The 19,712-nt window shown below is 36.0% G+C and overlaps 1 protein-coding gene across 4 annotated transcripts in view; it reads right to left on the bottom strand.

The window, feature by feature from the left end:
- The window catches only part of LOC134541356 (uncharacterized), a 975,422-nt gene that overhangs the window by 157,905 nt on the left and 797,805 nt on the right, over nt 1-19,712 (bottom strand). For 3 of the 4 annotated variants that reach the window (XR_010076613.1, XR_010076612.1, XR_010076614.1), the window contains one exon: nt 17,558-17,721. The gene's annotated coding sequence lies outside the window, so the exon portion shown is untranslated. Of the gene's footprint in view, nt 1-6,052; nt 6,201-17,557; nt 17,722-19,712 lie in introns of those variants that run through there. The other variant, XR_010076616.1, reaches the window with a different exon arrangement.

Below are 19,712 nucleotides of genomic sequence, written 5' to 3'. Positions count from 1 at the left end.
CTAAAACCGGGAAAACTTAGTTTTATTAATATGGACGTTTTTGTGTCCTTTAACGACAGACAGATTTTGCACTTTACGTCATTTTTACACTGCCAAAACACGGCATTATTTTCAAAATAAACAATTTTCATTACAAAAACATTTCAAAAAAACGTTAGGTGGAATTGCGAATATTTAACACATCCCACCTGATAGTTTCTACGCGATGATGTGAAAAACTTAACTGAAGAAGTAATGGCTGTTTCGACCCTTTTATCACTTGTCATCAAATACAATTTCCAAAACATATTCCACGTGCAAAAACGACTCGGTTATAGTTTTATTACTCGCATTGATGTAGATGCAGACGTGACAATCGGGGAAAATTAGCCCTTCGCGATGATGTGAAAAACTTAACTGAAGAAGTAATGGCTGTTTCGACCCTTTTATCACTTGTCATCAAATACAATTTCCAAAACATATTCCACGTGCAAAAACGACTCGGTTATAGTTTTATTACTCGCATTGATGTAGATGCAGACGTGACAATCGGGGAAAATTAGCCCTTCGCAGTAATTGAAAATTATAGGTATTTCATACGAAACGAGATTTCAGGAAATAATGTGGTTACGTCAGGAAAGCTACTGCCCTGCCAACAGTATCATCCCCCTACCCATTATTTCCCCTAAGCCCTTGTCAAGGTTGGTAAACATGTGCTTCGAACATAAATATTTAATATAGCACGCGTGGGTGGGGGATGTAGAAGCGAGGGGTATATATCAATCTGCTTTTGTTGACTCAATTGATTTAGCAACGTTTCGATTTCCAAAAAACCGGAGGTCACGAGGCTTATAGGTGACGTCACGTGTAGTGATCAAGCTGAAAACATCAACCCCTTCGCAGGCTTGTGATCGCGATAAATATGAACGCTCGCGGGGGATTTGTCGGAGTCTATAAAAAAAAAATAAACAAGTGACTCGCACACAAGCAAACAACGTTATTACGCCCCACGTATGCGGAAGCACATAACGTAAGCTACCGGTCGCCAAACAAAGCCCGCGAGTAAAAAATTGGTTGTCAGTAAAGTCGGTTTACGGACGATAGTTTAACGTGACAACGTCATAACAAAACATTGATGAAATGATTGCATGCTTTTATGAATAAAATTGAATCCTTTTTATTTTAATAATAAAACAACAAATACTTGAAATTATACTAGTAATCAGATTTTTAAAACGCAAGAATAATTAACCTTTATTGCCAAAATTGTTGTTGTAATAAGCAATGAAAACCACATTAACTATTCACTTCACTTGATAAACAGTCGACGAAACAGTTCATGTGTAGATGACTTGTAATTAATTTTAAAAACTGGCGTTTAGCTATCATGTTTAAATATAATTATGAACAAGTTTTCATATAAATAAACTGTAATCAAATATCCATTATCAATTATATGAATCGCCATAATTTTTTAGTCAATTGTAACATAACCTATTATTACTGCACTCGCCGACAGCGTAACGGAACACAGCGTAACGGAACAATGAGCGAAACGGGACACAGCGTAACGCAACTATGTGCGTAACGGGACACTTTTTCGTGCGTGCAGCCGGCGTTCATCGATTTATTAGACGTTGCCACGTCAAAATTTTTTTAAAATTATTTATTGTTTTATTGCACACCAGCACCCGTCCACGCTTCGCTGTGGCTCAGTCTGATACGAAATGAGTAGGAAAGTAGATCAAAAGTATTTCTAGCGGACATATATTTACTGAGGCGACACACCATTAAATGTAATACACTGCTTTGCGTTGCTGTGGCTAACATAATTTTTTTTTTATTTTAAAGCCAGTCGATGGACTACTTACATTCTTTTTGTCTGTTTTCTGTAAAGCATAAAGATCAGACGGTTTATCGACTCTTGAGCAAGCGACGTATAAATACCCCGAGAGAAGTATTCATTCGCTTTCTAAATTGAAACCGCACATTTGCAATGATTGTATGATTGCCTTTGCGCTCTATCGATAGTCATAGCGAAGGCAAAGGCGTATTAGAAATTGAAGCCGTTTGAACTCGAATGCTATGTTGTTTGGAATGAGTGGTATTCGTAGAAGTACGTCTCCACACCTTTATGAGTTCAAAACAGAATTGTTGCAATAATTAGATTGTTCATATTTTTTTTAAACTACTAATCGTGTGCCATTGCATAGCTTTGGCTATTGGTGTTTCGGAGTAATATAATTGTAACTTCAAATTTTCAAATCAAGAATGTGTGATGGTAATAAGGGAACATCGAGTGAAATAAGAAATTCCCAATTTACTTTGGTTTATCACGTAGACAATGGATTTTTATGTCACTGTTTTACCTGCGATTCTAACTAGAATCATATTGTTCATATCGTATAGATCTGCATTTTTTAGCCGCTTAACCATGCGTGATTTCAATAATTTGTTTGGATGCTTTGGAAAACCTTGTCTTTAATTCTTATTTTGATTTCACGATAGTGAAAAAATTAAATGAATAGGTGGTTTTTTTTTTTTGTGTCTGTGTCCGGAAACAGTACTGACGTAGGGCAATTCACAGCCGGGCTGTGATTCGCCGCTTTCGAGGTGGGTATGGTATGAGGATGGTCTGGCTAATCGTGAGGAACCTGCTGTTAAAAAGTTCAGTAGCGTCGACTGAGGGTAATTCTCGGATGGTGACCTGTTTAAATTACTGCGATTCGGAGAATTGTAAATGTTACTTGAAAACGAGTTACGTATTCATGAACTTAATTTAGAATCCGAGTAGTGAATCGGACCACGTCAAGTCTATAAATATGCTTTAAAAAAATTGGTTGTCTGTAAAGTCGGTTTACGGACGATAGTTAACGAGACAACGTCATAACAAAACATTGATGAAATGATAGCATATTTTTATGAATAAAATTGAATAATTTTAATTGACTTATCACTATTTTGTATGGATACAAAGAAGGAGTGAAATGAAATCTACAATTTAATTGATGAATTTACTTTTATTTGCACTCATTAATTCAAATATGTTTATTACTTTAACGAACAGATTATTTTAACTATAACTTTTATACATGTTTGCTATTTAACTTCTTCCAATCTGTGTTATTCTGTTAAGGATAGGACGATGATAGGAAAAGTAGGAAACAAATGGGAGTGTTTCAAGTTTAATGTGCCTCGAAAAAGTCAAATCGATGGTTGTTCCAATCGAGTGGAAGAGAGATAGATGCGGCGCAAGCGTACAATGAGCGTAACGGGACAATGTGCGCAACGGGACAATGTGCGCAACGGGACAATGTGCGTAACGGGACAATGAGTCATCCTTTTTCGTGCGTGCAGCCGGCGTTCATCGATTTATTAGACGTTGTCACGTCAAAATCATTGGTGTGTGGCCCGCCGTGCGCGTTAGAGATGAAACTTCACCGATAAGACGGATAGGAAATTTTAAAGGTACTCAAATATTTGAAAAAGCACGTAACCAACCCTGCGTTGAGAGTATACATAGTGTCCGTCTATGTCTTCAATGGAATCTAAGAATGAAATAATGTGTTTATTACAGCTAAAATACGATACATAACCCTGTTGGAAATGTCTATATTGTCATAATTATAATGATGACAACGGATCCAACCTAAGATTTGAAAGTAGCGAAAGTTTGCAAAAAATGTACAAGAGTATGCTAAAGTATGTGAAAGTATGGCAAAGTTTGCAAAATATGCGAAAAAAATGCAAAAAAAAAGGAAGAATAAGTATGGAAAACTATGCACAAAGTATGCAAAAATTAATGGGAAAAGTATGCATAAATATGCGAAAGTAGGCAAAAGCACAAAAAAAGATACGAGAAAGTATGTGAACGTTAAGAAAATTATTGGAAAGTATTCTAAATTATGCGCTGCTGCTGTATGCGGCTGTAAAGATGTTTCAATTAAAAAACGAAAAAAAAAAGACAAGTAGTGGGGACTGCCACAGAAATTAAAACTTATTTTTTATTTTTTTATTTTTTTAAATAAAATAATAATAAATAACTAACTATAAAATCGCTCAACGCAGCTAGACGTTTTCACTTAAAAAAAAATGTTACGTAAAAATCCATTACCAATTATCAGTGATGCCAGACATAGGGAAGCCTTCATTTTACAGACGAGAGAGCCACACCCGAAGTTCCCCGAAGTTCATTCTCGCTTTTTTTTTCCCGTTCTATCTCATTGTATAAACCGGTGTGGCATTAAATTTAGTGGTCGATTAGGATAGGTTAGCTACATTATAAATACTTTAAAACATCGTGGATGGTTGGTTATATTAGGTAAGTATAGCTACATTAAAAATACTGTAAAATCATTTTATGGTTGCTTAGCAAATAACTTTTTTAATGTAGCTATCCAGGGCTAGAAAACCGTTTACATGATTTCACAGTATCTTTAATGTAGCTATCCTAACCAAATCAACCGTCCACAATGTTTTAAAGTATTTATAACGTAGCTAACCTAACCTAATTGACCATTAGTTATCATGAGTTACAATGAACAAAACAAAACCGAAGATGCACGATCGGGCGTTTGGCTCTCTCGTCTGGGAAAAAATGGCTTCCCGTCAGACATAGGTCATGTGTTCTCTGGGCAATGCACACAGTATGCACAAATTAAACTTTTTCACGCGGTCAATTTATCTTCACGTAATGCTACTTACAGCATGTCGGTGACGCGAACCCATAAGTTTTACCCCTACCAAAAATAACATTAAATGTAGAAGAAATAAAGTTGTATCATTGAAAAATAAAATAAAATCTATGAACTTAAATCCACAAATAATCAAATTTCACCACGTATATAAATGAACAAATGAAATTCGCTCAACGTGGGCACTTTTAATTCACTTCTTGCTACTACAGCATGTCGGTGATGCGAACTCACAAGATTTTACCCATCCAAAAAAGAGTCCAACACGCACATGATACAGTTGAGTATATACAATGTATTAGTGTGTATATGCGTATACATGCACACAGGCTGCTGCGATTCGCCAGTCTGGCGCAACACGTCACTAGCATGTCGGTGACGCGAACCCATGTTTTGCACCTAACCAAAAAAATCTTTCGGTACTTACGTATCAACGCCACCGCAGCTACATATTTAAAATATTGTTATATCACATGAAGGGTCGGCTGTGTCAGGATAGATACATCCTAAATTGGTAATTCCTAAGCAACCATAAGCGGTAAATATGTAGTTGGGCGATATGTGTTAAAAAAAAATTTTTATCCGAAAATACTTTTATTCTATGCTCTTTAACTTCCTCTTTTCATTAAACACGGCGGAGATGAGAAATTCCAAATACTTTAGGAGATATCGAGTTTTTTATTTTTCATCACAATACCTGTGCATTCATTCGGCATTCAAATTGTTTCTTCTTTACGAGTATGAAATTTTTTTCTTCTTGTGGCGTTCACCATTGTTTAAAAATAATTTTTAAAAAATTACGTGAGTTCCTACTGTTCATCCTTTGTCCCGGTTTTATTTATTTATTTTATTTGCACACAATAGATTCAATTTTTGAACAGTATGTTCACAGAATATAGGGTTTATTAGGTCAGGTCAGTTACATTATAAATACTTTAAAACTAAACAACCATTAAAATTAATTCATATAATTTTTAATGTCCACTTAGTTTGAAAGTATTTATAATGTAACTGACCTGACCTAATCGACCATTTTAATTAATTCGGCATTCACAAACACACGGCAAAATAAAAAAAAATTTCGACGGTCGAATGATTGCACAGGTCTTGTGTTGCAAAATAAGAACGGCGATACCTCCTAAAGTATTTGTAATTTCTTATCTCCGCCGGGTTTTATGAAAAGAGGAAGTTAAAAAGCATAGAATAAGCTAGATTTTATAGTTTTTTAATGATAGCTATAATAAACCAACCAACCGTCCACAATGTAAGTTTCAGCGCAACTTCTGCTGCGGTGCGCGGTAATACGTAAGTACCAATCGGATCGAACGCGGCTGACGAAGTTTTCACTTGAAAATGAATTAAAAAGAGGTTCACAATACCTGTACGAAGCTCCCCGCACAGCAACCAACACGTTGAAACGCCTGAACTGTGGGATGACGAATGGTGTGCTTGTAAACTCCGACAACAAGTGTCAATCAAACACGCGCGGGACACACAACAGACCTACACTCCCACGCGCTCCCAACTGCGCACATCCTGTTCTGAAGATCCCGTGCGGCGATAAAAACAACCTCCTCAGATTCATTGGGCCCCAGTCAGACGCCTGAGTAAAGCCCGCCGCACACGGTACAATATTCCTTACAATATTGTAAGCTAGGAGTCGTACTGGCTATACTACTAGTTTCTTCACTCGAATTAAAACTGGATACTAGTAGCTGTACCAGCTGGGCTACTGGTTTTGCGTAATAGACTGCGTCCTATTTTCGTTGCTTGGTGTGTTACAATATTTAAGGAGTGGCCAATCAGAACTCACGAAAACAGCACGAGGGGTTGTTTACACTTTTAAGCGCGCATGTCGTGATAAACATGGATGGAAAGAAGTGGACTAGTGACCAACATCTCGTTTTAATAAATGCATACAAAGAAAAGCCTTGTTTGTGTGCAGTAAAAAATGTGAATTATCATAATAAAAATTTGTTGTGGAGAATATTCTCTTATCAAAACTAGTAAGGCAGCTAGAATCGTGTGCAGCAGAAACTTGTAGCGCTCCTTGTGTTTCAGCTAGTAGCCTACACAGTACAGAAACCAGTAAGCATTCTAGTAAGCAAACTAGTAGAAAATATTGTACCGTGTGCGGTGGGCTTAATCCACATTCGTGCACAAGCACCCAACCCCTGAATGGTTGATTTTTCAGCCTCGCCCAACTCTTCTTACCTGGACACTCTTTTTCCTTTTGTCCAGTAGTTACCTGCTTGCTTAATGCATGATATTTGATCCCAGCATGACCCGGCCCAGGGTTTTCCCTGTGTCTATGCATGTTTTACCTGGGTCACATTAGTAAGCTTTTAAGCTAGACTTATAATGGGGCGTCAGCCATGGCGCCAATCGCTGCCATGGCTGGCCAGTAAACCAAACCCCAATAAGCACACGATTCACGCGCCCTTGTCCTGCATGGTTGAAAACCCGCATGGTAGAGTGTATAGTCTTCGGCCTGAGACGCACTTAGGTCCTCCCCTAACCTGGACCCTCCCCTTACACACTTAGAATAATTTAGGCTAGGAAAAAAAATCACATTCGTGCAGTGGGTTTCGCCCCCGAAACAACCAATAGCCACCCGAACCAATGCGGACAGCAATGTACAAGCCCCCAAGCCCCCCCACATGGTAGACTCTTTTCTTCTCTGTCCAACTCTTCTTCCGGAACCATCCTTCTGTTCATCCTGCTTGATATTGATGCGTGAAACTTTTGCATCCCGCATGTCAGAGCCCAGGGTTTTCCCTGTGTCTGTGCAGGTTTTACCTGGGACCAACTTATTCTAGTTTTAGTCTAGAATAGTCAGTGAGGGTAGTTAATTCATGGCACCAATCGCTGCCATGGCTGGCCAATCCCCCTCCTAGCACATGATGCATGCTACCCCTCCTGTATGGCTAACACCCTGCATGATTAGAGCGTATATTCTTTGGTCTGAGACGCACTTAGTCTCCATCCCTAACCAGGAACCCTCCCAGACACTTAGTTTCTACTTAGGTTAGAAAAAAAATCACATTCGTGCATACTTAGCCGTACTTAACCGTAATGTATTCGTTATACGTTTTGAACTAACTGATTTTTTTTTCATTACCGACTTACACACTGCTGGGTGATAGTTTCTTGAATTAAATGTTGGCGAGGCTAGGTCAGCAACATTTAAAGTACTCTAAAAATAAAAAAAATAAAGTGTAAATTCTTGTATTTTTTTTTTATTACGCTCACGAAGTCTCCATGAGCTTGCGGCTAACTTCGGATATGTTCGGAAATTCTCGGGCGTCTGACTCCAAGTCTGTGAACCGTGGGAGTGATGATGGCTTGCTACCCCCCACCCCGCGGAGGAAATGTCTTGACACATTTGACGGCGCGCTCTGAGGTAGCGGCCCGGATGTGCTCTACTATCCATCCCAAAACTAATGGACTCCTGCTGAGTCACGAGATATGTTCCGTTTCTGTCTGAACAAATTATCATCACGTACTATTCAACCAAAAATTTAAGTCGTAAGTTTTTTGAGACCTACATGTGGTTATAAAGCACGAACTACATTACGGGCATTATTAAAATGCAAAAAAAAAATGCGTCGCCGTTGTGTTTTCGACGCAAATTTACGTATAGTCGGTGTTTATACGTGCCATCATGTCGTATTGAACATTATCCTATCGCATCCTACCTATGGCGTGCATTAAATCCTTCTGCCATTGTATCCTACTGAATTTAGCAAAGCAAAATATCCCACAGTTATATCTGTCGATGTATTTTACTGAACTCAACAATATTTCTATAATCGTATTCCACTAATCTCTTACAAGAAGATTAGCCAATCAATACACTATAGTATTAGTACACAGCATTGTAAAAGTGCAAACGCCTCAGTAATATTTTTTTTTTTACATCATTAGAGTTTTTTGTGACGGAATTTTCCGTATAGTCTGTGTGAGCACATGCTGGCATTTATTTATTTATCGTCTTTATTGGTGGTGAAGTTTAGGCGCGCCTTTTCTTACACTTAACCACTTTTCTGCAATTACATCAAATAGTGGAATATTAAAAATGAAGCATGATATAAGATAATGTTGACTAAATATTAAGAGTACAAATTAAAATTTTAACTTAATGTTCAAATATTAACTATTACAAAAGATTCAATCATAACTAATTTAAAGTAATTAAAAATTAAGCATAGACATACATAAAAAGGAAAGTAATTAAACATACAGCAAATAGTATCAAAACCGGACAAAAAATAGGTGCTACTACATAATACCAGTCACTCGCACATTCACACACAGATTCAAGCAGTAGGGTAGCGGCGAAGTGGTCATGGTAAGCAGTTGTTACAAAATGTTTTTTCAGCCTGTACTTAAAGGAAGCTAGATGTCGTGTTAAACATTAAAACCTTGGTTTGTTTTAACTAATACATCGGTGAATATTCATTTAAGCCCCCTACACTTCCGAATTTTTAACGTCGAACTCGTCCCGTGTTGGTTGAATGGTTATTGGTTGAATGTTTATTATGCAACTGGAAACTTGAAACTTCTCTGACGCAGCCAAGTTGAAATAACAAATGGCATTAGGCATACTTTAGCGTCAAAAATTTTCCTGTGTGGAACTGATTACGAAACTGAATTACCTTATTTAAATATTCCATTGTAAAAAAAACGCAATTCATTGACATATACAACACAAAAAAAAGTAGAATATACACACATGGCAGATGAAAGAGGAATAAGCTTAAATACTGTTTTCTTGTTTATGTTCTTTGGAATTTTTAATGTTATTAACTTTTGATTGCTAATTATCTTTAGTAGTACAAATGTCAGGATTTTATTTCCTAAGCTATAACTTTAGGTTAGTTTAGTATTATAATTTTTATGTGGTTGTTTAGTGCTATGGATAATTATGAGACGACTAAAAGCATTATATTATTTAATATTACAAATTTTGACTCTCTTTGAGCATAGCACAAAAATTAATGGAATAATTTGTTACTAATAAAGTGACCGACTACTCCAAATAGTTCTTCCTGTGAAATAATAAGATTTAATATTTAGAAATACATTATTACTTTGAATTGAACATTCTTTACTGAGGGGGCAACAATATTCGAGAGTTACGAAAATTCCGATCGTGTGAGTCGGGTACGGGGGGGGGGGGGGGGGGGGGAACCGAGTTTCACTTCAAAATATCACCTCCGAAATGTGTTTACACGACGATAGAGCAGTTTTTTTTCTCGTCGAAAGAATTCGTACACACTATCGCCGCTAAATCCTTATACTTATTACAAAATTAAATATCACAAATTACGAGTATGAAACTCACGAAATTGTAATTTTACCCTGCTTCTAGGTAAACTCGTGCTACCCTATTTGCTCTCTCAGATTTCCTGGTGGGCTTATACGAAATTGCATGTGTGATTCATGAGATCACTCCCAAACGAAATAATAATTTTTTTTTTTTTTAACCAAAGAGTGGAAATTTCATAAATAAAAACTGTTTGAAAACATTTGCTTCTGTTTTGGCCATGTAAATTATACTTTTAACAGACAGGGTCGGTATCAAATATTTTCCACGTGTGGGAATAAAAAAAAAATGAATGTGCATAAAAATGCTTTCAAATCGCGTAACACCCCCTTTTTTTCCCCCTTCACCAACTGATGAATTAAATTTATTTGATCGAATACGGGGAGGAAAATCCATTTGTTCCATTTTTTATGTTTTAAATTTTTTTATAATTTTTTTTATTTTTTTTGTGATCATATATGCTTTGATACGTACGGGAGAATTAGCAGGTGGGGTCGTCCCTTATATACGTGACCGTGTCATATTACGACCTTTCTCTCCTCGTTCCACCCGTCTCCAGAGGCTTAAGCTTGATATTTATTGGTTGTTTTTTCCCCCACCACCCCCGCGACTTTCATCCCCTATGTTCATCCCTCTACTCTCCCTCCAGTTATTATTTATTGGCCTATCGACGCGCCGTGTTTTCTACCGTACACTGGGTTACGCTTTCTCCCCCCCCTCCCCCTCATCAAACTAACTAAATTTTCCTTTTTTATTTTCTCTCACCTCTGACCCTACGGGAGTTAGAGATGGAGTGTCAAGGGACTCCCTCACTGGTTGGTTGAAGTCAAAAACGTTTCAACTCTGCGCGCAGTTCTTTTTTTTTTTTTTTGCTCCAGGACTTCAAACCCAAAAAAAACGAGGAAATATTACACTAGCCCCCTGTCCCTTTCAAATTACACACTGGGCTCGTTGTTAAAAAAAATGTTTTTTTTACAGCTATTACATTTCGAGGTAATCTAATAGGAAACAACAGATTTGTATCCACTTTGATTTGTAATTAACGATAATAACATGAATTTTTTATTCTTATAATAAGTTGAATCAATATATAATTTTTTTTTGTATTTTAAAACGCTACTGAATTTTATATATATTTAATAAATAAAAGCTTTTTTTTCAACACTGTGCGTTAACATCTAATTACATCTAATTTGGTGTGGCTGTGTAGGCCAGCTATTGAGAATTTTTGTAATTTATGTCATGTTTGTTAGTATCAAATTGATTAGACAGTAATTAATTTTTCACAAAAACTAACAACTGCTCCTTAAAACTTGCGGTTTTTAGGCTCTATACAATTAAAATTTGTCAACTTCTTCAAACACCACCTTGCTCTATCATACGCTCTTTTAAATATAAAATGTTTCAAGTTTATATTATAATGGTATTAAAACCTTCATTTGACGTCGCTATGAGCTAGAAATATTTCCAATATGAAATCTTATACACCTGGAATGTAAATTAGTCAGGAAAAATTCACAATCTTTTCGAGATCAGGAGACAAATAATTTTTTTTTGCAGGTGCTGCAGCTTAAATGCAGACTTTCACAGCCGAATATTGTAACGTAATAGATCAAACAAACATGGATTGGTATAGCACCAGAGTATATAGTCGAGTATAAAAATCTATTTTAATGAATTCGTAAGAATATTGAGCCTCCAAAGTTTGAATTTTACTTGAAATACCTTTCAAATATGTCTAACCAATACTTCAACACAGTAAACAACTGGTGCTAGGGGCTAGTTAATACTAAAACGAAAAATTCGCATGTTCTTTCTTAAGCTGGTGTTAGGCTATGCGTTTCCCCTCAGCGCATAAAATATTCTTTCAACCGCTTATATTTATGTTGAGTTTAATTTTGCCAATAATATTATTAACCCATGTTACAACTTCAGAAGGGACTTGACACAGAGAAGGCATGTTAAGGAATGTTTATTAAACATTTCCTATTATTAAATTAAAATCGATTTGACCAGAATACATAATTTTTTTTATGTTAAAACGCTAATTTCAAAATTTCACCTATTAAAAAGTAGAATTTCAGCTTGTTATAAGAAAAAATTGGTAGATGTCGGATGTCTGTAAATAATACATCATTTATATCCCTCTTGATTAGCTTCAGAAATACGATTTTTTTCAATAAAATAAATCAACTACCTATTCATCCCTTTTACGTCGAATATAGAAAAAATGGCAAAGGTTAAAACTAATACTAAATCATAATGTTTACCTTATTCATGATCAGTTTATTTTACCTCAATCTTAATTTGCTTGTATATAAGATTTAAAGCTATAAAAACTAACGTTCCCCCGTTATGCCGGCTTTAGGGTCGAATATATATATAAAAAAAACGGGGTGTGGCTGTGTCATGGACACTGCCGTGTGTTGTACGTGAATACGTGTACGTAACAGGTAATATTTTCTATACAAAATATAAAATACGCTATTTTTTTTATTTTAACACCATACATATTCACTATAACTATTTTACATTAATGTTTTATATAATGCAATCGATAGATTTTGATGAGAGTTGACGATTGAAACTCAAACGAACGTCGTAGCTTCTCCGAGTCGAAAGTTATACTAAATGGAAATCTCGAAACGCAGCAAAATGACCTCAAAATGGCGGCGTTTCCCCCTCCACCAAGCGCGATGCGTCACAGTCCTCACTTGACGTAAAGAGTTTTTTGATCCTTTAGCTATCCAGTGGTGTGATTAAATTTTGGGTGGAGAAGATAGATATGTAGCTGCAACACCAAACTGTATCCCCCGATTTTGTTGACATTCGTTTTTTTGAATTGCCTCCCACTATGGAAGCAATTTTAAAGACCTATTCACGTCAAAAAAAAGGTGTAGCTTGCTTGCACGTTGAGTGTGTATGGATTATCACTTGTCGCTAACCGCTGAATCGATTCAGTACGCACTGTCAAACTGTAGCTTCGCAGTAACTGCTACACACGGTCAAAACCTTCCAGACCAGCCACAAAGCACCTCCTGAATACAAAGGCTCCATTCGACAAATCCAGATACACTTCTCGCCACCTCCTACTCCTGCCAATCCCCTTTATGCGTCTCGCTAAATGCGCCAACACGTTGACGCTCGCAAAATGTATGTTTATGGTCCTTGTTCATTCGATAACACGGCAACGTGTGCGAATGCTTCGCCTGCAGTAATTGCGAAAAATTTCGTATTCTGTTTGAAGGCGCATATTGATTTCAAGTTTTTTTCCCCCCCTCCCTCTTTCCAAGAGCCAAACTCTCTGTTCGTGAAGAAAATCGCACTTGAAATTAAAAAAAAGATAATGTGCCGTTCGGATTTTATCATTTTATGACATTACAAAGCTGGCTATTAAAAATTGTTTCGTTTCTTTACCAAAAACAAGGTTCCCACAGACAGGGAAAATCTGGAAAATAGGAAATACTCAGGGAATTGAAAAAGGTGCCTTCAACACCCGGAAAACACACAGGAAAATTGATTAAAATGTTAGTTACAAAAGTGTATTAATAATTTGTTTTGTTAGCTAGGGAAAACAAGAAATCTCATATAAATTGTCTTCAGAGTAAATGTAGGAACCTGCACATTTTTTAAAAATAATTGTTATCTTTTTAACATCAAAATAGAGTCGTCTATATTAAAAAAAATATTTTGTTGAGCATTCAGCTATTTCTCTCAGTGGTAACCCTATTAAATTCTGTCAAAAGTTTCCACTATCGCAATTAAAAAATACAAAATATATATTTATTCCATACAACTATAACAAAAAATTATGATGTTAAAATTATATTTATTTTAATAAATTAAAAAACTCACTAAATGACCTTAATCTCTATTTATTTGTACAATCAAAATCATTTATTGCTATATTAAAAAAGAATTATAAATTCAAGAATTTAACTATAATCAACATTTAGACTACACTTGGGAACTTGATAGCAGAAGTCTTGTAATATTTAATTGTTCGCATGTATTTTTTTATGAAAAATTGTTTAGTAATCATGTGAATGTGAGAAAAAGGAAAATGTTAAAATCCACCCGTAACTTAATTTATTCACATCATTACAAACGATGCTCTTAGAAATGTGAATGTCTCGTTTAAATTTGAAAGATATTCGAATTTCATTAAGTGCAGTTACTATTTAAAACGGCAGTGTATGTGTATGTATGTGTGTATATATATATAGGCATATATATATATATATATATATATATATATATCCTCCTAGTAACTGCCACACTAACAACACTTTTCCTTTAAAAAAAAGGAATGAAAATTTGCCTGATTCATGACACACATGTGGTCCGAATGGTGCCAATAAAACACTGTGTGCTGATGAAAATGAAATATGATCGAAAATATTTTTTCCAAAACTGTGAAATAACATCTCCGTCCTGTTTTATGGCTTCCCAGCTTCATTTTTCAACTACTGGCTAAATTTTCAACTACATTTTTCAACTTATCAAAAAACATTTTTTTTTGACCGTCATACGTATTGAAATGGGACGGGAAAACGAATAATTTCCCGAGAAATGTGCTATTGAAAGCCGAATGTTTCGAAGAAAGTATAAAACAGAGGATATATTTTTAGTAGCTAAGTCGAATATCATAATCATTCGATTCGCAAAGCGAAATTTCAAATTATACAATGAAAACAGCTTTCATGAAACCTGAAGAGGTTTGTTTCCAGAACTTTTGGTTCACAGATGACACAGCACCTTTGGTTACACGTTTCCGTTCTGTTCCGTCCACAAAATCACTCCCACCGAACGACCGTGCACTGAGCGGTAAAAAGTTACACTAAAGAAAAAAAAATGGGGTGTGGCTGTGACATGGACACGGCTGTGTGTTGTACGTGAATACGTGTACGTAACAGGTAATATTTTATATACAAAATATCATATACTCTACTTTATGTATGTTATAAACATGTTTGAACACCTAGAAGTCGCGTATATTATATTATATATTTTTGATTATAATTATATTTTATTTTAACACCATATATATTTACTGTAACTATTTTACACTAGTGTTTTATACATGCAATCGATAGATTTTAACGGACGATGACGATTGAAACCTAAACGAACGTCGTAGCTTCTCCGAGTCAAAAGTTATACTAAATGGAAATCTGGAAACGCAGCAAAATGACCTCAAAATGGCGGCGCTTCCCCCCTCCACCGTGTGCGATGCGTCACAGTCCCTCATTTAGCGTAACGAATATTTCTGATCCTTTAGCTATCCAGTGGTGTGATTAAATTTAGGATGGAGATGATTAGATATGTAGCTGCAACACCAAAACATGTATCCCCCGATTTAGTTATCATTAAATCAGTAAATTTACATAGATTATAAGATGATTATTTTATAATTTTTTAGGTAAATGTGTTTTAAATATTAGTACTCTTGTGTTATTTTAAAAATATGTTATAAAATTGTTATTTATAATGTCAATTTGTAATTTGTTTTTATAGTGTGAAAATTAATTATTTTGTTGTAAATAAATTGTAAAATAATTGTATAGACATGTCCAATACGGTGATGTGCAAAACATATATACTGTATTTACTGGACAAACTAAAATGAAATTAAAGTTCGTTTTTTTTTAAATACCCTCCCACTACGGAAGCAATTATTTTAAAGACGTATTCACGTTAAACAAATCCGAACATGCACGAACGCTGATGACACAAGCTTTGGAAACGAACGGGTGTGAACCCCTGAGGGTTTCCCTTATCAGCCTCAGGTGTTGTTAAGCCCCTCTCGTAGGGAAGGAACTCTCAGAAACACTCCACCCCCCCCCCCCCCCCCACCCAACCCCACGCCACCACGGGCGGAAGTTTCACCTAAATCAACCTGACGCTCACGTTGTTTTCCTGCCCTTGAGGATGGGTAGTGGTGGGGGGGTGGAGGGGTGGTCTCCGACACACACAAACCCCCCTTCCCCCCTTATCGTACCGTCTGGCACCGTTGTCCCAGCTGTGATTCACTGCGACAGGATTAATTACAGTGGCTTCCGCGCGTGTACACGCGGCCCGGTATCGGTCGCCGTGTCGTTGCGATAGTTCGCAGCGTCGACCTCGGGACAGAAGACAAGCCGTCGTTGTTTTCAGGGGGTCGTCGCAGGCAAGGGTCAGGAGGTATACGCAAAAAAAAGAAGTTGGTTTGGCTGTCGATGGGAATTCGGGGAGGGTGGGGTGGGGGAAGGAGTTTAATCCCTTCTCCCCACTTTAATAAAAAAAAAGGGGGTTGTTTGTAAAGTCGGTTTGCGGACGATAATTTTACGTGATAATGTCATAAGAAAACATTGATGAAAAATTGCATACTTTTTTTTTAATTTTCAAATATTATTAACAGTTTTTTTTGCTTAATTTAAATAATTTGTTTAAATATAATCACGAACAATTAGTTAAAAAAAAGCCCCGCCTTTAACCCGTTTGATATTACAGAAGATTTTCTCGCACGGTGGTTGGCCGGTTCTTGCACGCTAGGCTCGGGCGGAACGTGACAATGTTTCGTGCGTGCAGCCGGCGTTCATAGATTTATAAGACGTCACGTCAAAAAAAATAATTTGAAAATTTATTTTAACATTAAGTATTCAACATTAATTTAAAAACGTGCATAAAAATAATGATTTAAATCTTACAAAATAATCAAGATGAATTTTAATTTATAATGCAAATCAATAAACATGTTCAATGTTTATTCTAATTTATAATGCAAATAAATTATACCTACGGTAACATATAACTTACATAAACACAATTTTTATCACTTATGTTCTAAATAAATGAATATATTTTAAAAATTATATGGACCAGTATTCAATATGATTCACCAAAGTTTTATATTTAAAAGCACATTTGTATTTTTGATTGTGTGCAGCCTGTGAAAATTTTGTTGCATGGTGTACGCGTATCGTAAAAATTCCGTATAACTAAGGGTGCACATAAAACTAGGTTAGTTTACCTTTAATATGATTATTTTTTTTTGTTTTAAATAGTCCAAACTAAATGTTATGATATACTATTGAAACTGGGTAATTCTTTTATGGACACCCTATATTACGCGCTTTGAAGCGTAAAGCCTCGAGTTTCCCCCCTCCCTGTATTTTCGTTATTCGTTTCATTCTTTTATCAGAGAGAGATTAACATACGGCACGATTGCGGAACGGGTATAGACACGGATACATGCCAAATGAAACACAAGAGAGAAGAATTGAAAATAGACATAGCCTACACCTCTGGGCAGTACGTCTGCTAAGACAGTGCCAGATAAATTACCAGATTACTTTTTGAACGAAAGAAAGTATCGTGGCAAGATAAAATAATTTGCATTTGTGTTAATTATGTAAATATATGACCAGCTATAAACTTAAATACGTGCATACTTGCCTCGTTGCACACTTACACATTTACTGAGTTATTCGACAGTGTTAAAACATAATATTTTTCATTTTTTTAAAAATTATCTATTAAAAATGTACTACGAAATGAAATTCATACAACTTACCATTTTTTTTTTTCTTTAGAGTCTGCACTTCCAAATATCTCAACCACCTCTACACCCAACATGACTTCTTCAAATGTGCTCCGAGCATTCCATATCCCACAGTATAGGTCTCTTTTCAACTCCATCGAAATGACTAGTCTCCTCCAAGGTAGCAGGTTTGTCCCCTATGAACAGTCGTACTGGGCACTAGGGGCGGTATTCCAATACATTCTGGGCAAGGTGGTGAATAAGCACTGCCTTATAGTTGGGACACAACACTGTAAACAAACTCGCCGGCCGTGTTCCAGAACGATTCCAAACCGAATTCCAGTTAAGGTAATAGATCGGCAAACAGTTTTAATAAACGGTGCCCTGCGCGAGGCTAGAAACTGGTTTCAAACACATAGTAGCGGACGTTTCGCAATCATCGATACAATTTTTACGGTAACAATACAGCAGAAAAATATTACCGCATTTATAATTTTCTCGAGTAATTTTAAGTTGCGATTATTTCTTGTTATGGTCAGTAAAGTGTAAAAAAATTGGTTGTCTGTAAAGTAGGTTTAACGGACGATAGTTAAACGTGACGTCATAATAAAACATTGATGAAATGATTGCATAATTTTATGAATAAAATTGAATAATTTTTATTGAATTATCACTATTTTGTATGGATACAAAGAAGGAGTGAAATGAAATCTACAATTTAATTGATAAATTTACTTTTATTTGCACTCATTAATTCAAATATGTTTATTACTTTAACGAAGAAATTATTTTTACTATAACTTTTATACATTTTTGCGATTTAACTTCTTCCAATCTGTGTTATTCTGTTAAGGATAGGACGATGATAGGAAAAGTAGGAAACGAATGGGAGTGTTTCAAAGATGATGTGAAGGAAAATGGCTTACCCAACACCAATTGCAGTCAAAAATAATATATTTGCGCCACGGACTCTGCAGCAATGCTAGGAGGAACGGGTTAGCAAAGAGCAATGAAAATGTTACATTGAAATGCATGAAAACAGAATTACGCCACGGACTCGGTCGCAATGCTAGGAGGTTCAGATTATCAAAGAGCAATATAAAATGTGCGTAACGGGACACCTTTTCGTGCATGCAGCTGGCGTTAATCGATTTTTTAGACGTTGTCACGTCAAAAAAGAATATATACTTACGAATTAATGGCGTCAGACGCGGTTTCGCCATCTGGACGAAATCAAGGAGAAAGTGAGCTCTGCGCATGAGCGGAATTTTGGCCAACAGTTAGGTCATGGATAGGACAGCGATATCCGTCTCCCAAAAAAAAAAAAAAAAAAAAAAAAAGTGACTGGACGTGTCCTATCGTGTACCAGTAATACGGTTAGGTTACAGGTGTGGCATATTTCTGTGCTTGTTGCGTAAAAGGGGTTAAGTCCCAAATCATAGTTTTGAGAAAATCGCGATTGGAAATTATCAGGTTTCTTCAAGTCAGTTTTTCTTTAGCTTTATTAACTTCTTTAGAACTTTGGAAACTCATTGTTTTGAAATAATGTTTCGAATCTCCCTTATCAATTTCGCAAACTTGCCTGTGATAATAATTCATGTTTAACCATTTTTGACTTAATCTCATTTACGTAACAAGCACAGATTTAATACATATACCCTTATTTTTGTGACTCGGAATAACGGCCTTAGGTACCTCGACACCCGTTGAACTCTAATTAGCAAGTGTGCGCCTTAATCTACAACCAGGTATTAGAGTGACGCGCGTTAAAACACTCCCTTTGTACCGGGCTCTAAATGAAGCGAGCTAACACCCGAAATGCTGGGTTGGACTTTTGGGTCACCCAGTAAAATATATTTAGCACGTTTTAAAATGAAATGTCTTAGCGAAAAAACTGTCCTGATTTTATTTTTACAGTAATGCAAGTGTCATACAGTAAAATTATAACTCACTACTGTAAAAGATACTGTTAACTGTAAATGTGTACTCATGCGTTTAGGAAAACGTTGGTTTGATTCATTTCTAAGGAATTTTCTTTTTGAAGCTGCATTTTTATAATTAGTTTTAGATACACAACGGAATCTTCCATTCACGTGAAACTCGTTTTGTAAATCTTTCAGTTCGCTGACAAGAGTACAAAAATACATTTCTATTCCAAGTAGTATATATGAAACACTGCCTGTCAAAA

This window comes from Bacillus rossius, chromosome 18 (assembly GCF_032445375.1).
Source record: "Bacillus rossius redtenbacheri isolate Brsri chromosome 18, Brsri_v3, whole genome shotgun sequence".
In the NCBI taxonomy this organism is placed as follows: Eukaryota; Metazoa; Arthropoda; class Insecta; order Phasmatodea; family Bacillidae; genus Bacillus; species Bacillus rossius.
This window is presented reverse-complemented; position numbering and strand designations above follow the sequence as displayed.